The sequence below is a fragment of the Gossypium hirsutum genome, chromosome D13 (assembly GCF_007990345.1).
Source record: "Gossypium hirsutum isolate 1008001.06 chromosome D13, Gossypium_hirsutum_v2.1, whole genome shotgun sequence".
Classification (NCBI taxonomy): domain Eukaryota; kingdom Viridiplantae; phylum Streptophyta; class Magnoliopsida; order Malvales; family Malvaceae; genus Gossypium; species Gossypium hirsutum.
Window position 1 is genome coordinate 29,344,679 of NC_053449.1, and position 16,739 is coordinate 29,361,417.

Below are 16,739 nucleotides of genomic sequence, written 5' to 3' on the forward strand. Positions count from 1 at the left end.
TGGCCCAAAATGAAACGTGACGTAATAAGGAAATGTGATCATTGCATCACTTGTAAGAAGGCAAAGTCACGAATCAAACCGCATGGTTTATACACCCCGTTGCCTATTCCAGATGCTCCGTGGGTAGACATTTCAATGGACTTCGTTCTGGGCCTTCCAAGAACCAAAAGAGGGAGAGATTCAATATTTGTTGTTGTAGACCATTTTTCAAAAATGGCCCATTTTATACCTTGTAATAAAACTGATGATGCTACTAACGTTGCTAGTCTGTTTTTCAAGGAAGTTGTTCGGTTGCATGGAATCCCTCGAACCATTGTCTCCGATCGCGACACAAAGTTTCTAAGTCATTTTAGAGGACGTTGTGGGGGAAATTGGGCACCAAACTTCTATTTTCGACGACATGCCACCCTCAAACGGATGGCCAAACCAAAGTAGTCAACCGTATGCTATCAACTTTGCTTCGAGCTATTTTGAAAAAGAATTTGAAGATGTGGGAAGATTGCTTACCTCATGTGGAGTTCGCATACAATCGAACCGTTCATTCTGCTACGAAATTTTCTCCTTTTGAGGTAGTATACGGTTTTAACCCCATTACTCCTCTTGATTTGATTCCTATGCCTTCTAGTGAATTAGTACATGTAGATGGCAAAAAGAAGGCCGAATTTGTTAAACAATTGCACAAAAATGTTAAGGATAATATTGAGAGGAGAACCGAACAATATGTTCGAGGGGCAAATAAAGGGCGCAAACGAGTCGTGTTCGAACCCGGTGACTGGGTTTGGATCCACATGCGCAAAGAACAGTTTCCCGATCAAAGGAAATCCAAGCTTCAATCAAGGGGTGATGGCCCTTTTCAAGTATTGGAACTGATCAATGACAACGTCTACAAGATTGACCTACCGGGTGAGTATGGAGTGAGTGCAAGTTTTAACGTTGCTGATCTTTCTCCTTTTGATGTAGGTGACGATTCGAGGACGAATCGCTTCAAAGAGAGGGAGGATGATATGAGCTCGCCCATGAAGATAGGTGTCGAATCCATGGAGTTGCCTTTGGGGCCAATTACTCGAGCATGTGCCAAGAAGTTCCAATATGCTGTAGCAAGCTATATTGCTCGATTGTGGAGTGATGGGTTGATTGCCCATAAAACGCCCAGCTCAACTAGCTTGATTCGCAATTTCCTACAAGCTGATTTTAGCTTGTGTCAGCTCAATTTAGCTCAATTTAGCTCAATTCGGCACTTAATTAGTTCAAGGAGCTGATTAAATTTATTTTCAATAAATTTAATTAGTTGTGTTAGTTTAGAATCAGCTCAAATCATTTAATTAAATAAATGTGTCTTAATCTGGACACTTTTTTTAATTCAGCTTATTAAATATGTTTTATATTAGTACATGCCTTTAATATGTCCATATTAAGTCATAAATTAAATGTGTTTAGCTTAATTACAAAGTTTTAATGTGTCTTGACTAAGACAAATTTATTAGTGGCTGCTAATTAATTTGTCTTAGCCGAATTAATGTGCAGAATTTTAATATGTCCAGCTGCTGATTTCATGAGTATTAAACTTGTCTTAACCACATTTATTTGATGTTTTTCAGCTAGCTTAATTGCAAAGAAAGCTCATAAAGAAGGAGCATGTATTTGGGCACATGCATGGACGGCATTTAAAGTGCAGCTGCCTTGTGTTTCCAGCTGACTTTTCGTGCAGCTCAATGGACTTCTAGCTGCTGTTTTGAGCTTCTCCAAGGGCCAATTTCGTGGAGATCAATGGCCAAAGAGTGCCTCATAAATTCCAGCAGCAAATTCATGTGGAGGCTACTCATATTCGGCCAAAGAAGCATAATTTTTGAAGCTGTCCATTTCTCTTCTCCATAGCAGCAATTAAGCTCTTTTAAAACATTAATTGAATGTGAATTTTCTCCATTAAAGGGGCCAGCTGAATCATCTTTTTCTAGAAGGTTAATTTTCAGAATTTTATCACATGAATGTAACTAGGAAATTTCTAGGAAGTTTCCTCAAGAAACTTAAGGCATAAGGATCTGATTAGATAGGCTATTCGGCTGCCTTAGTGTGACAGCCCAAAATTGACCCTAGTTGGGAAGTGGTTTCGGGACCGCTAAACCGAGTCATAAAAATAATTAACCGTCATAATTGATGCTCATTATATGTACATGTGCATGTGTGAAAATTTCGTGTTTGAATTTTGTTTAATTGTAGGTGAATTTTAGTAAATAGGACTTATGTGAGAAAATTTTGAAATGTGATAGGTCAAAGCATAAGGATCTATTAGTGCATGAAATAAAAAGGGGGACTTGCATGTCAATTTCCCCCCTAATTAGTAGTGGTCGGCCATGACAAGCATGGTAGACCAAGTGTGATGGGCAAGAACATGTCATAAACATGTTGAGTTAGTGTTTCATGGGACGTATGATAAAATAAGGAGCATGGGCATAACATAATAAAAGTGATGTGATCCGGCTCGGTTGATTGAGTCGATTCACTTGATTGCCCGATCGTCGACGAGAAGTTTGTTCGATTTTGTAGATAGATGGAGTTAGATGATTTTTTATAGCGGAAGTTGAGAAAATGGGTTCAAAAGATGGTTTGGGTAGATGTTTGATAGGCTCGGTGAAATAAAGAAATATTGTTTATAATTTAATAGTTAAAATGGAATGGAAAAATAGAACTCAAGCGAAGAACGATTCAATACTATATGAAGTATTGCCCGGGACTTATATTGGTTAAGGTGGGTTTAATGGATTGTCAAAGATGGACCTTGACCCGTTACCTATAGAAAGGTAGGAACCAAAGGTATAAAAAGGTGGATGAACGCCACACCAGGATGGTGATAAGTTCAAGAAGTCGGGTTGACGCCACTAGCGAGCTAGATAAGTCAGAACGAGACTCGTACGAAATAGGATAGTAGGAAACCTCACAATCAAGTTTTCAATAATCAAATTCTGTAACCTTTTACAATAAACAAGTAAGCTATTTATAAGCCTAAAATGCCTATTGATATTCGGCATCTATGTTGTTCACACTAACTTAAATTCTGTTCACACAGGTATTTAACATGTTCACACAAATAGCATTAAAATCCAGTTCATGCTTGAAGATGGTACATGAATTGGCCGAACCATCATGATTCTTCACTTGATGCATTCATGCATCCTTAGCCTTGAAGAATCTCCATAATTCCATGAATGTGCAGCTCTTTAATGATCCTACATCTCCCTTGGCTGAATGAGGCATTAATGTGCCTAAAATACTTGAATGGTCATCTTGAAAATGCATGAATCATGCATGAAACGTCCCATGTATTTTCCCCCATAAATATGATCCATGAATCTTCAAATACATGAACTTTTAGCAACTCCCTCTTGCATGAACGTCCCAAATGCATGTGCTCCTTTAAATGCCATCCATTGAACCTCAATTGTGCATGCACACTCCCATACATTGCACCAATCCGTTCATGAACCTGCAGCAAATTAAATCAGCAAGTTAAATGCATTTCAAACACATTAAATTAGCAGCATATGAACTCAATAATTTTCACATTAAATTTGGCCATACATATTAACAATTTTAGACATATTTAAAACATCATAATTAATTAAGTATTTAATTTAGATATAATTAAAAAACTTAATTAATTATTTGTCCAGATTTTAACAAATTAACTAACTTAAGATAAACAACTAATTTAACTAATGACAAATTAAATGGTTTATTTAAGCAAAATAAATGCAAGCTAAAGAAAGCTAAAAATAAGCTCATTGGGTTAAGATTGAGCTGAATTGAGCTTGAGTGAGTTGACTTGAGCTCGAGTGAGCTGGAAACGAGCTAAACGGAGCTTAACGAAATGAAATTGAACTAATTCAGCTCGCATGGATTTGCAAACAATGCTTAGGGAGCTGATCCAAAAGTGTGCCCGGGGCATGGTCGTATCATCCCCTCCCTCTTTAAAGCGATTTGTCCCCAAATCGGGCCATTTACTTGCGAAAAATCGTTGAAGATTCTGAAAGCCACAATTAACTCGGATCAAAAGAAGCTCATTCGCATGCCCTCCCTCTTTAGGAGGGTACCACTTCACATTGTCACCTTTAAAAGAATAAAACGAATTAGTGACACGATGAAGATTAAACACAAAGGAACTTTTTGAGATTTGATTCACAGTTTGAACAAATAATCCAATACCGGGGTCGAAAATAGAAATCGTTCTTACCTTTTTCTTCGATGGAAACAAACATAAATCACAAGGCATTTGATAGCTATGGTTTTGGAAGTCAACTTTCCATGGTTCGATTACCTTAGGCAATGATATAGAATGGTGTTCACCGGGGTCAAAGACAAAATTTTCTCTTGCCATTTCAATTTGATTTGGCAATTTCATGACCGACTTCATAGAAAGAGCACTAAGCAACTCAAAATCATTATCATTCAAAACATGTTCGGATCTTTTAGTCCACAGTTGAGAACATCCTCCGAAAACAAAATTTTGATTTTGACTTAACAAACCAACAAGATTCACATGGCTCATTTTCAAACTTAAAGACAAAGTATCATAAAAACAAAGATTGTTTACACATTCATTCAAACAAATTTTACGATGCTTGCTTTCTTTCATGGATGATTCATAATAGCAAACTCCAGGATTAAAGACATGATTTGACTACTCGATCCAAATGGCAAAAAGAGTCATTTTATCTCCAACAATTTACACAAATTAAACAACGAGGGTGTTAACATACTCAAATTCAAACAAGCAAACCCTTTAAATTTCATTCGAAAAGATTTACAAAAACATGGAAATTTCACACCAAAAATTAGATAATCCACATGATCAACACAACCAAGCAGATGATATGTCAACTTTTGATCACACAATTCTAGATTTTGTTGGTGCTGATTTATTCGCTCTTCATCAAAAATCTTGCCAATGGCGTATTCATCAATACATTTCCATTCCTTTTCAACATGATCAGTGAGAATGAACATTTTATATGGACTTTCATCTTGCGCATCCAAAACATGCATTCCATTGCAAGTTAAAGATAAACAACCAATACCATCAAAATGATATTTTTCAAAAGCAAGAATCTTCTTATCATTAGACAAAACAAATGGATCATCATCAATCAAAGAATGACAAATAGCCACATCAAAGTTCAGATTCTTTCTAAAGACCAAATCATCAACAGTGTGTCCATCAACAATCGAGTAAGGCAGAAGTGCTTTAAAATTTTCAACATTCATACCTTGCTTACCTTTTGGCATAGGCGAACTAGGATCGTTGAGAACATTACCTTTTTCAACCAAAATGAACCTTCTCTCCTTCGAGAGGTATTGGAGTTGAAAATTATCGTCACTTGGCCTTCCGGAGACCTGAAAAGAGGAAACAAAACAAGACAAATTCTCATGTGGTTTAGTAAACAGATTCCTCACTTTTTCTTGCTCTTTTGCCTCCTTTTCTCTCGTTTTTTTTCTAACTCATTGTCTTTTCTTTCTTTTTCAAATTTCTCTTTTTCCTCACACTTTTGTTCAATCTCAATTTCTTTTTCGATTTCTTTCTCTTTTCACATCCTTTTTCAATCTCAATTTCTTTTTCCATGACACTCGTTTCTTTTACACTCTCGTTTCTTTCTTCAATCTCACTCTCTTTTTCAATTTCTTGTTCCTTTTCTTTCATTTCTTTTTTTCGTCTCTCGATTTCATTCCATATATGCTCATTTTCTCTCATCAACATTTCTTGTCTTTCCTTTCTTCTTATTTCTTTTTCTTTTTGCCTCGCTCTTTCATTATAGGATGGAGATGTTACAAATGAATCAGCACGAAATGACTCTCGTTGGGTATAATTGGAACGACTTTCATACAAAAAATGATCACCTCTTCGAGATTGATTCTTGGCGGACGAATACCTCGGTGCATACGAAGGACTACTTGTGATTTCTCGTTCCTCACCTCGGAAAGCTTTAAACTCAAAACTTGCTTTGCTTCGTCTTGAGTTCCTCGTTGAATAGGAATCATGGTATGAATCTCTTCCCAAAAAATCAATGGATGTGTGCCTTCGTGATGATCTTGTCTCCGTCTCTTCACCCGGTGAGTTTGGCTTCCATCGGGCTCTTTCCTCCACTCGATCCAATCGATCATGCAATTTATCAAATTTTGATTTCACCATTCTATGCATCTCTTGCATCAAATATTGGAATTCTGATTCGGGAAATGTTTCTCGAGACATGATTAAGTAATGACAAGAAGATGTTAAAAAAATAATAAAGAAAATAAATACCTTACCACAAACCTCACAAATTTGCTCGAAAAGGAAATAATGATTTTCACTCGCACTCGTGTTTACATTCAAATTTTGGCTTTTTCTTTGATGTAATTTCACTCGTGCCTTTTTCCACTCAACCTCTTCTCACAATTTTGTGATTTGTCTCGGTAGACTTAATTTGCTGCTTGAGGGTCGGTTTCAAATTGGTTACAAGGGATAATGTCGGGTGTAGGGTAGGCTGAATAAAGAAGAAAATTGGTTTAAAGTGTGGCGTTGGGATGGGTAAATAATGGTAGGAAGGGAAACTTGATGATCAGAGTAATAAGTGATAATGATAAAAACTCGCAAGACTTTTCACTTTTTTTTCTTTCTTCTTTTTTTTAACTCGATTTTTTTGTCACTTCTTTTTTTTCCTTTTTTTTTGAATTTTTTTTTTCTAAATTTCTTCTCTTTTTTTATCCAATACAATAGTAAACAAAATACAAGGAAGAGAAAAAAAATTAAATTCCAACTCAATTTTTTTTGATTTTTTTGACTTTTTTTTACGTTACGAACCTATTCCGAGCTTGATACGAACATCGGTACTCCTCGTTTTAGTAGCTCTGATACCAAATGATGTGATCCGGCTCGGTTGATTGAGTCGATTCACTTGATTGCCCGATCGTCGACGAGAAGTTTGTTCGATTTTGTAGATAGATGGAGTTAGATGATTTTTTATAGCGGAAGTTGAGAAAATGGGTTCAAAAGATGGTTTGGGTAGATGTTTGATAGGCTCGGTGAAATAAAGAAATATTGTTTATAATTTAATAGTTAAAATGGAATGGAAAAATAGAACTCAAGCGAAGAACGATTCAATACTATATGAAGTATTGCCCCGGGACTTATATTGCTTAAGGTGGGTTTAATGGATTGTCGAAGATGGACCATGACCCGTTACCTATAGAAAGGTAGGAACCAAAGGTATAAAAAGGTGGATGAACGCCACACCAGGATGGTGATAAGTTCAAGAAGTCGAGTTGACGCCACTAGCGAGCTAGATAAGTCAGAACGAGACTCGTACGAAATAGGATAGTAGGAAACCTCACAATCAAGTTTTCAATAATCAAATTCTGTAACCTTTTACAATAAACAAGTAAGCTATTTATAAGCCTAAAATGCCTATTGATATTCGGCATCTATGTTGTTCACACTAACTTAAATTCTGTTCACACAGGTATTTAACATGTTCACACAAATAGCATTAAAATCCAGTTCATGCTTGAAGATGGTACATGAATTGGCCGAACCATCATGATGCTTCACTTGATGCATTCATGCATCCTTAGCCTTGAAGAATCTCCATAATTCCATGAATGTGCAGCTCTTTAATGATCCTACATCTCCCTTGGCTGAATGAGGCATTAATGTGCCTAAAATACTTGAATGGTCATCTTGAAAATGCATGAATCATGCATGAAACGTCCCATGTATTTTCCCCCATAAATATGATCCATGAATCTTCAAATACATGAACTTTTAGCAACTCCCTCTTGCATGAACGTCCCAAATGCATGTGCTCCTTTAAATGCCATCCATTGAACCTCAATTGTGCATGCACACTCCCATACATTGCACCAATCCGTTCATGAACCTGCAGCAAATTAAATTAGCAAGTTAAATGCATTTCAAACACATTAAATTAGCAGCATATGAACTCAAAATTTGCACATTAAATTTGGCCATACATATTAACAATTTTAGACATATTTAAAACATCATAATTAATTAAGTATTTAATTTAGATATAATTAAAACACTTAATTAATTATTTGTCCAGATTTTAACAAATTAACTAACTTAAGATAAACAACTAATTTAACTAATGACAAATTAAATGGTTTATTTAAGCAAAATAAATGCAAGCTAAAGAAAGCTAAAAATAAGCTCATTGGGTTAAGATTGAGCTGAATTGAGCTTGAGTGAGTTGACTTGAGCTCGAGTGAGCTGGAAACGAGCTAAACGGAGCTTAACGAAATGAAATTGAACTAATTCAGCACGCATGGATTTGCAAACAATGCTTAGGGAGCTGATCCAAAAGTGTTCCCGGGGCATGGTCCTATCAGAAAGGGAATATGATGAAAACAAAAAAAAAGTGTGTGGTTGTTCCCCCCCCCATTTGGCCGAAACTAGAAAGAAAAAAACAAAAAAAAAGTGTCCATCTTTCTTCATTTCCCTTGGCCGAATGTTCTAAGAAAGAAAGAAAAACAAGTTGTGTTCTTTGGTTCTTCTTGGCCGAATTGAAAAGAAAAAGAAGAAATTGAAGTTAAGGCATTTGGTCACCTTTAAGTTGATTAAGAAGCTCTTGAATATTCGGTGCCTAGGGGAAAAGTTTCTAAGAAGTTTGGCCATGCATGTAACTAGATTGAGGTATGTTTGATATTATTCTTAAAGATTCATGTATATTTTAAGTTGTAAGTTTGAAATCTACCTAGCCATGGTTCAAATTTTTGTTAATTGATGGAGATGATATTCAGCCATGAATGTTACATTCTTGGTTGGTATTTTGATGTCTTTGGTGATGAGGTATGAAGATGGTTGATTTTGAGTGTTTAATAAAAAGGATACATGAATTATTGTTAAATAATGGTCGAATGTAGCATGATTAAAGATGTGAATAAATTGAAGTTAAGGAGGTTGTCAATGAAAAATATGAGTTGGATGAGTTTTAAAGAATAAAAATTTAGGTGACTAGAGGTCAAGGACATTCGGTCAAAGGCTTGTGTGCTAGCAAAATCGGCCTAAATGTCGTTTTGATGTGTTGAATTGAGTAAGCTATATGTTGGAACACATAAGGATTCGGCCTTCTAAAACAATAGAGATAAGTGTATGAAAGGCTAAGTTTAAGTAGTAAGGCCGAATAGGTTGTAGATAAGGCACTTGTGAGTTCTTGGCCAAGCAATTGACAAATTAAATTAGAGTTCTTGTGACGTATAATGTCAAGTCTAACTTGGTATATTTGGCCACCTAATTGAGTATGAAGGTGGTGTTAAATCTAATTGTGATGCCCATTCCGAAGTATATATATACATATATATATACATAAGTATGCCCATTCGTGATGTTACCTTTAATTATGTGTATAATCGACTAAATGGGTAATTAGTGAGGATGGTTGCCGAATATACAGACATACATATGCATGTGTAATTGAATTATGAATGTTTAGCAAGATGGTTAAACTAGTTGATTTATTGATTAAGCTCAAGGAGTTAAAGGAGGAGAATCAAGCAAAGGCAAAGAAAAGATCATCGAGTAGCCGAGTTGGAACCGTCTTACCCAACACAAAGTAAGTCATTAAGCATATAGTTTGTATTAATTTAAATGGTCATAACGTCTATGTAATGATGCTAAATGGAATGATAAATATATATATACATGTATGCATGTGGTGATGAAAGTGTTGAATGAAAAGAAAAGAGGTGAGATGTATTGAGTTGTTGATCTCGGCACTAAGTGTGCGGGTATAAACATTTATGATCATGAGATTGGCACTAAGTGTGCGGGTTTAAATTGTACAGCACTAAGTGTGCGAGTTTGATTATATAGCACTAAGTGTGCGAGTTGATTATATAGCACTGAGTGTGCGGACTTAATATATACTTTTGAATCACTATGGACACTAAGTGTGCGACATTATTGAGTTGATCACGGACAGCGGATCGGGTAAGTACCTTGAGTTCATGGCTAATAGGCGCTATGTTTATATTTGGAGTTGAGCTTGGTAAGTTTGAACCTATGTGACAATTATAATTGAAGTCACGTACATAAGATTTATCGTGGAATAGGTGAAAGGTCGTTTAGTTGTATGATTGTAACGAAAATACAATGATGTATGAAAATGCCTCAAATATCCTATTGATTAGTATATGGAATGTGAATGCATGACTTGGTATGAGATTGAACCGATAGGTCTAAGGAACTATGGTACAGTTCGGTATGGATGGAGTAACTAGCCTCGTTCCATTTTGTTTCCTCTTGTGATAATGTTATTAATGGATGGTGGTGCATTGCTTATGACTTACTGAGTTATATACTCACTCGGTGTTTCCTTGTCACCTATTTTAGGTTTCTTGGACTCGTCTCTTTTTGCGTGATCGGGCCGTCATCGAAGTCATCACACCAGCTAGCAACTTTTGGTATCTTCTTTTTAGTCGGTCTAGGAGAACATTTCGGCATGTATAGGCTAATATGTTTTGTTGAAATTTGGTATGTAAACTTTTAGCCATGCGAAAATGGCATAAATGTTCGGTTGGATTTGGTTCTATAATGTTAGGTCGTAAGTCTTGGAAATTCGATTTTTTTTATGCCATATGTCATGGTTGATTATTTTTGGTGTCAAAATTCATGATATGGCAATAGTGTAGTATGGAGATGTTTGACAATGATTAGCCCTTGGCATGGCTAGTCATGATCATAATTTGTGATATGTATGATGAATTACTAGTTAGATCAAGGAGAAATCATGAAATAGGCATAGTTGCTTTAGTAACAGATGCTGGCAGCAGCAGTGACGTGAGATTGAAAAATCACTAAAAATAGTAGGAGTGGAATTAATTAATGAATAAATTATGTAATCGAAGCTCGATGAGTCTATTTTCATATAGAAGAAACGAAAGAACCATATGAGCTGTATGTTAGGAGATAATTAAACTCTTGTGAAACAGGGCCAGAGCGATTTCTGGATTCCCTGTTCCGACTTTGTAAATTCATTATAAATTAACCAGAGATAATTAGAAGTCATGCCATATGTGCATAGATTCCCCTTCGAGTCTAGTTTCTATAGAAACAAACGACATCAGTAATGAAGCCCTGTACAGGGAGATATCCAAGTCGTAATGTGCAAAGGTCAGTGTAGTTGATCCCTGTAACATGGGAGAGTTTGACTAATAAACTGTACTAATTGGCCCAACCAAAAATTCTAGAAAAAAAATGTGGATGATCATATGAGTCTAGTTTCAGGTAAAATTTACGGAACTGGATTTCGAGTTTTAGAACTCAAGATATGATTTTTAAAGCAACTAGTACGCAGATTGGCAGCTTGTCTGGGAAATTTTTTTTTAGTGGTTTGAAGTCTGTTAACACCTCGTGTTCGCCTCCGGCGACGGCCTCGGGTTCGGGGTGTTACACTTAGTCAAGCTATAAATAGGTCATGTAATTCACATTTTGAGGTTAATGAACAATTTGATAGCTTTGCTAAATTGTGAGGTTGTTTTCAACTCTCGTTATTCTCCAAAAACTTGTGAGACTTATCAAACATCTTTGTGGCGTCAAACTTGTTTTTGTTTCTTCCCGAACTTATCACTTTAATCCCAAAAGTGTGGCATTCGATTCATACTAAGGTTCCTATCATCATTGATAGTGGGTCGAAGTTTCTATCCATTTAACAAACCTTCCATCCATCCTTACCAACCTAAGCATTCTCCTAAGTTACGGGTTAACACATTCCTATTGTGTTAGTTCGGCTTTCGAATCCTTAGCCAAATTGCTTCCATTGTTTTCTAATTCATTTCCTAAACCAACAAAACTCTTTTGAGCCTAAATAAACCTCTTTCTTCTAGCCTATTTTGTAAAGCCTCAATTTACTCCTAATTCATGATCGGGTGATCTTTACGACTCAATTATATCTCGAGGTGAGGGCGTATCATTATTCTGCTTATAAAGTGGACTCAATTGCCATTAGTCCCGTTCGATCGAGGAAAGTCGAGTCCATTTGATTTTTCAGATTCGAGGATGAATCTTTTTGAGGAAGGGGGGAATGATACGAGTCACAAAGGCCCAACCCAAGTTCAAGAAAGTGATGGGCTCAAATTGTCACAAGGCCCAATAACGAGATCAAAGGTCCGAAAAATGTGGTCCAAACTAAATGGGACCATTCAAGAGTTTGTTAGCAAGGCCTTAGATGCATACACGAGAGAACAAGAAAATCAAGATTCACTTTCTTGTTTTCAAGAAAATCAAGAAACCGAATCTTGGCCCAATTTTGCTGTTCGAAGAGATTTCAAGAATCAAGAAAATCAAGATTTCAAATCTTGGAAATCATGGTCCAAGAAACCAAATCTTGCAGCCAAAACACATTGGATCTCCGTTACGAGCGTCAACGACCCGATTTCGGAAGGAGATGGATCACGAGCCCAAATTCTTGAAGGCGAGGCCCAATAACCAAATTCCAGCCCAATCAAGAAATTCCTTCATACTTAGTTGAAAATCAGGCCAAAATGTCAAAGGGCCCAATTTATAAACATTTTAATTGTTTAATTTAATTTTTTAAGCTTTAGGAACATACATGTAAAATTCGGCCCAAAAGCAGCCCATATATATGCTTGGCCGAATTTTCCTTTATTTATTCTATTAATTAGGTTTAATTTTATTAGTTACTTGTTAGATTAGGATTACTTGAGGCCTATTTAAAGGCATGGCCGGCCACCCCTTGTATATAACACTTAGATTCATTCTTAAATTTCAGATTTGAGACAGCAGAATTTTCTTTGAGTTTTCTCCAAGATTTCTCTCTTGAGTTTTCTTTAGAAGTTGTTTTAACAATCTTTGGATTGTGGGAGCCATCTTCAACCTTCTTCTTGCCATCGATATTCTTTGGAGGGGATATTAGAGCCGTTTGAAGGAATTTGTGAATTCTTTCGGGAATTCAAGGGTTCTTAGGACTTTTCTTTATTTCTTGCTGTTTCGTTTTATTTCTTTATTCCTACTTGTGCCGATTCTTTATCTCATTTGTTTGCTATTCTTCTTGTGTTTTTCCAGCCATATTCAACTCAAAGAATCGAATTAAGTCATCATTCATTGGCAGCAAAGAGTTGTTCTCAAAAATCCCCAATTCCTAGGGTTTGGCCGATTGGATCTCCTTCAATTTGGGGATCAATTGATTGCTAGAAATTAGGCATTCTTGGCCGAATCGATCCCTTGGCAGATTCGTATCCTTTCCATACTTTCAATTCCGTTTGATTCGCTTATTCTATTTCTTTGTTTCTTGCTGCTCTTTTAATTGAATTTGGGGAATTTCAATTCAATTCTGATTTTTTTTAATCTTGTTATTTGTTTTGATTTCAGATCTGATTCGTCTAGAGCTTTCATAGGAGTTTCTCGTGATTTGCCAACTCGATCTTGGTTCGCGTGCAACCCCGTATAGCCTTACTAATGCACCGAGTACATTTATGAGATTAATGAATCACTTTTAAGGCTTCACATGGGTAAAGTTGTAGTAGTTTACTTTGATGATATTTTAATTTACTCCAAGACATTAGATGATCATGTTTTCCATGTTAGAACCGTTTTAGATATTCTGCAAGCTGAAAAATTGTTTTTCAACCTTGATAAATGCATATTCTATTGTGATAAGCTAATATTTTTAGGTTTCATAGTTAGTGCTCAAGGTATTCATGTCGATGAGGACAAAGTCAAGGCAATCAAAGAGTGGCCGACTCCTAAATCAGTAACTGAGGTGAGATCTTTCCATGGCTTAGCTAGTTTTTATAGACGATTTGTGAAAGATTTCTCTACTATTGCTGCCCTATTAATAGAGGTCATAAAGAAATCCGTGGGTTTCAAATTGGGTGAAACTCAAGAAAAAGCTTTTCAAACCCTAAAAGCTAAGTTATGTTCTGCTCCTCTTCTTAAATTACCTGATTTTACTAATACTTTTGAACTTGAGTGTGATTCTTGAGGAATAGGCATTGGCGCCGTTTTAATGCAAGATAAACAACCAATTGCTTATTTTAGTGAAAATTGAATGGTGCACAATTAAACTACTCCACTTATGACAAAAAACTATTGGCATTGGGGTATGCACTTCAAGTATGGCAACATTATTTGCTGCCCAATGAATTTGTCATACATACAGATCATGAATCCCTCAAGTGGTTAAAGGGACAAGATAAGTTGAGTAAATGACATGCCTGATGGGTAGAATTCATTAAAACATTCCCTTATGTGATAAAATATAAAACAGGTAAAGATAATGTAGTTGCGGATGCTTTGTCTAGACGATATGCTTTAATAACTACATTGAATGCTAAGGTATTAGGGTTTGAGCATATTAAAGAATTATATAATGATGATGCTGATTTCGACCATATCTATAGAAAATGTAGACATACTACTTTTGAGAAGTTTTATTTCGTAGATAGCTTTCTTTTTTGTATAAATAGGTTATGCATACCAAAGTGTTCCATGCGAGACTTATTAATGCATGAGGCCCATAGTGGGGGTTTAGTGGGACATTTTGGAATGGCTAAAACACTAGATATCTTGCAAGAACATTTCCATTGGCCACATATGAAGAAGGATGTCGAAAAGGTATGTTCTAAGTGCATTACATGTAAACAAGCAAAATCTAAGGTAATGCCTCACGGCCTTTACACTCCTTTACTGATTCCTACTTCACCATGGGTAGACTTATCCATGGATTTTATTCTAGGTTTGCTTCGAACTAAGAAAGGCAGAGATAGTATATTTGTTATTGTTGACAGGTTTTTGATATGAGCTCGCCCATGAAGATAGGTGCCGAATCCATGGAGTTGCCTTTGGGGCCAATTACTCGAGCACGTGCCAAGAAGTTCCAAGATGCTGTAGCAAGCTATATTGCTCGATTGTGGAGTGATGGGTTGATTGCCCATAAAACGCCCAGCTCAACTAGCTTGATTCGCAATTTCCTACAAGCTGATTTTAGCTTGTGTCAGCTCAATTTAGCTCAATTCGGCAATTAATTAGTTCAAGGAGCTGATTAAATTTATTTTCAATAAATTTAATTAGTTGTGTTAGTTTAGAATCAGCTCAAATCATTTAATTAAATAAATGTGTCTTAATCTGGACATTTTTTAATTCAGCTTATTAAATATGTTTTATATTAGTACATGCCTTTAATATGTCCATATTAAGTCATAAATTAAATGTGTTTAGTTTAATTACAAAGTTTTAATGTGTCTTGACTAAGACAAATTTATTAGTGGCTGCTAATTAATTTGTCTTAGCCGAATTAATGTGCAGAATTTTAATATGTCCAGCTGCTGATTTCATGAGTATTAAACTTGTCTTAACCACATTTATTTGATGTTTTTCAGCTAGCTTAATGGCAAAGAAAGCTCATAAAGAAGAAGCATGTATTTGGGCACATGCATGGATGGCATTTAAAGTGCAGCTGCCTTATGTTTCCAGCTGACTTTTTGTGCAGCTCAATGGGCTTCTAGCTGCTGTTTTGAGCTTCTCCAAGGGCCAATTTCGTGGAGAGCAATGGCCAAAGAGTGCCTCATAAATTCCAGCAGCCAATTCATGTGGAGGCTACTCATATTCAGCCAAAGAAGCATAATTTTTGAAGCTGTCCATTTCTCTTCTCCATAGCAGCAATTAAGATCTTTTAAAACATTAACTGAATGTGAATTTTCTCCATTAAAGGGGCCAGTCGAATCATCTTTTTCTAGAAGGTTAATTTTCTGAATTTTATCACATGAATGTAACTAGGAAATTTCTAGGAAGTTTCCTCAAGAAACTTAAGGCATAAGGATCTGATTAGATAGGTTATTCGGCTGCCTTAGTCAAGCTATAAATAGGTCATGTAATTCACATTTTGAGGTTAATGAACAATTTGATAGCTTTGCTAAATTGTGAGGTTGTTTTCAACTCTCGTTATTCTCCAAAAACTTGTGAGACTTATCAAACATCTTTGTGGCGACAAACTTGTTTTTGTTTCTTCCCGAACTTATCACTTTAATCCCAAAAGTGTGGCTTCGATTCATACTAAGGTTCCTATCATCATTGATAGTGGGTCGAAGTTTCTATCCATTTAACAAACCTTCCATCCATCCTTACCAACCTAAGCATTCTCCTAAGTTACGGGTTAACACATTCCTATTGTGTTAGTTCGGCTTTCGAATCCTTAGCCAAATTGCTTCCATTGTTTTCTAATTCATTTCCTAAACCAACAAAACCCTTTTGAGCCTAAATAAACCTCTTTCTTCTAGCCTATTTTGTAAAGCCTCAATTTACTCCTAATTCACGATAGGGCGATCTTTACGACTCAATTCGATCTCGAGGTGAGGGCGTATTAGTTTTCAAAGATGGCACATTTTATTCCTTTGCACAAAATAGATGATGCTACACATGTAGCAGACTTATTCTTTAAAAAGGTAGTAAGACCTCATGGCATCCCTAAAACAATTGTTCTGACAGAGATGTCAAATTCCTTAGCCATTTTTGGAAGGTATTGTGTGGTAAGCTTGGTATGAAATTACTTTATTCAACTACATGTCACCCCCAAACCGATGGCCAAACTGGGGTAGTTAATCGCATTCTAGCAGCCTTATTACAATCTGTTGTGGGAAAAAACATTAAAAATTGGGAAGAATGTCTACCATTTGTTTAATTTGCATATAATAGGTTTATTCATTCTACAACTAGTTATTCTCCATTTGAACTT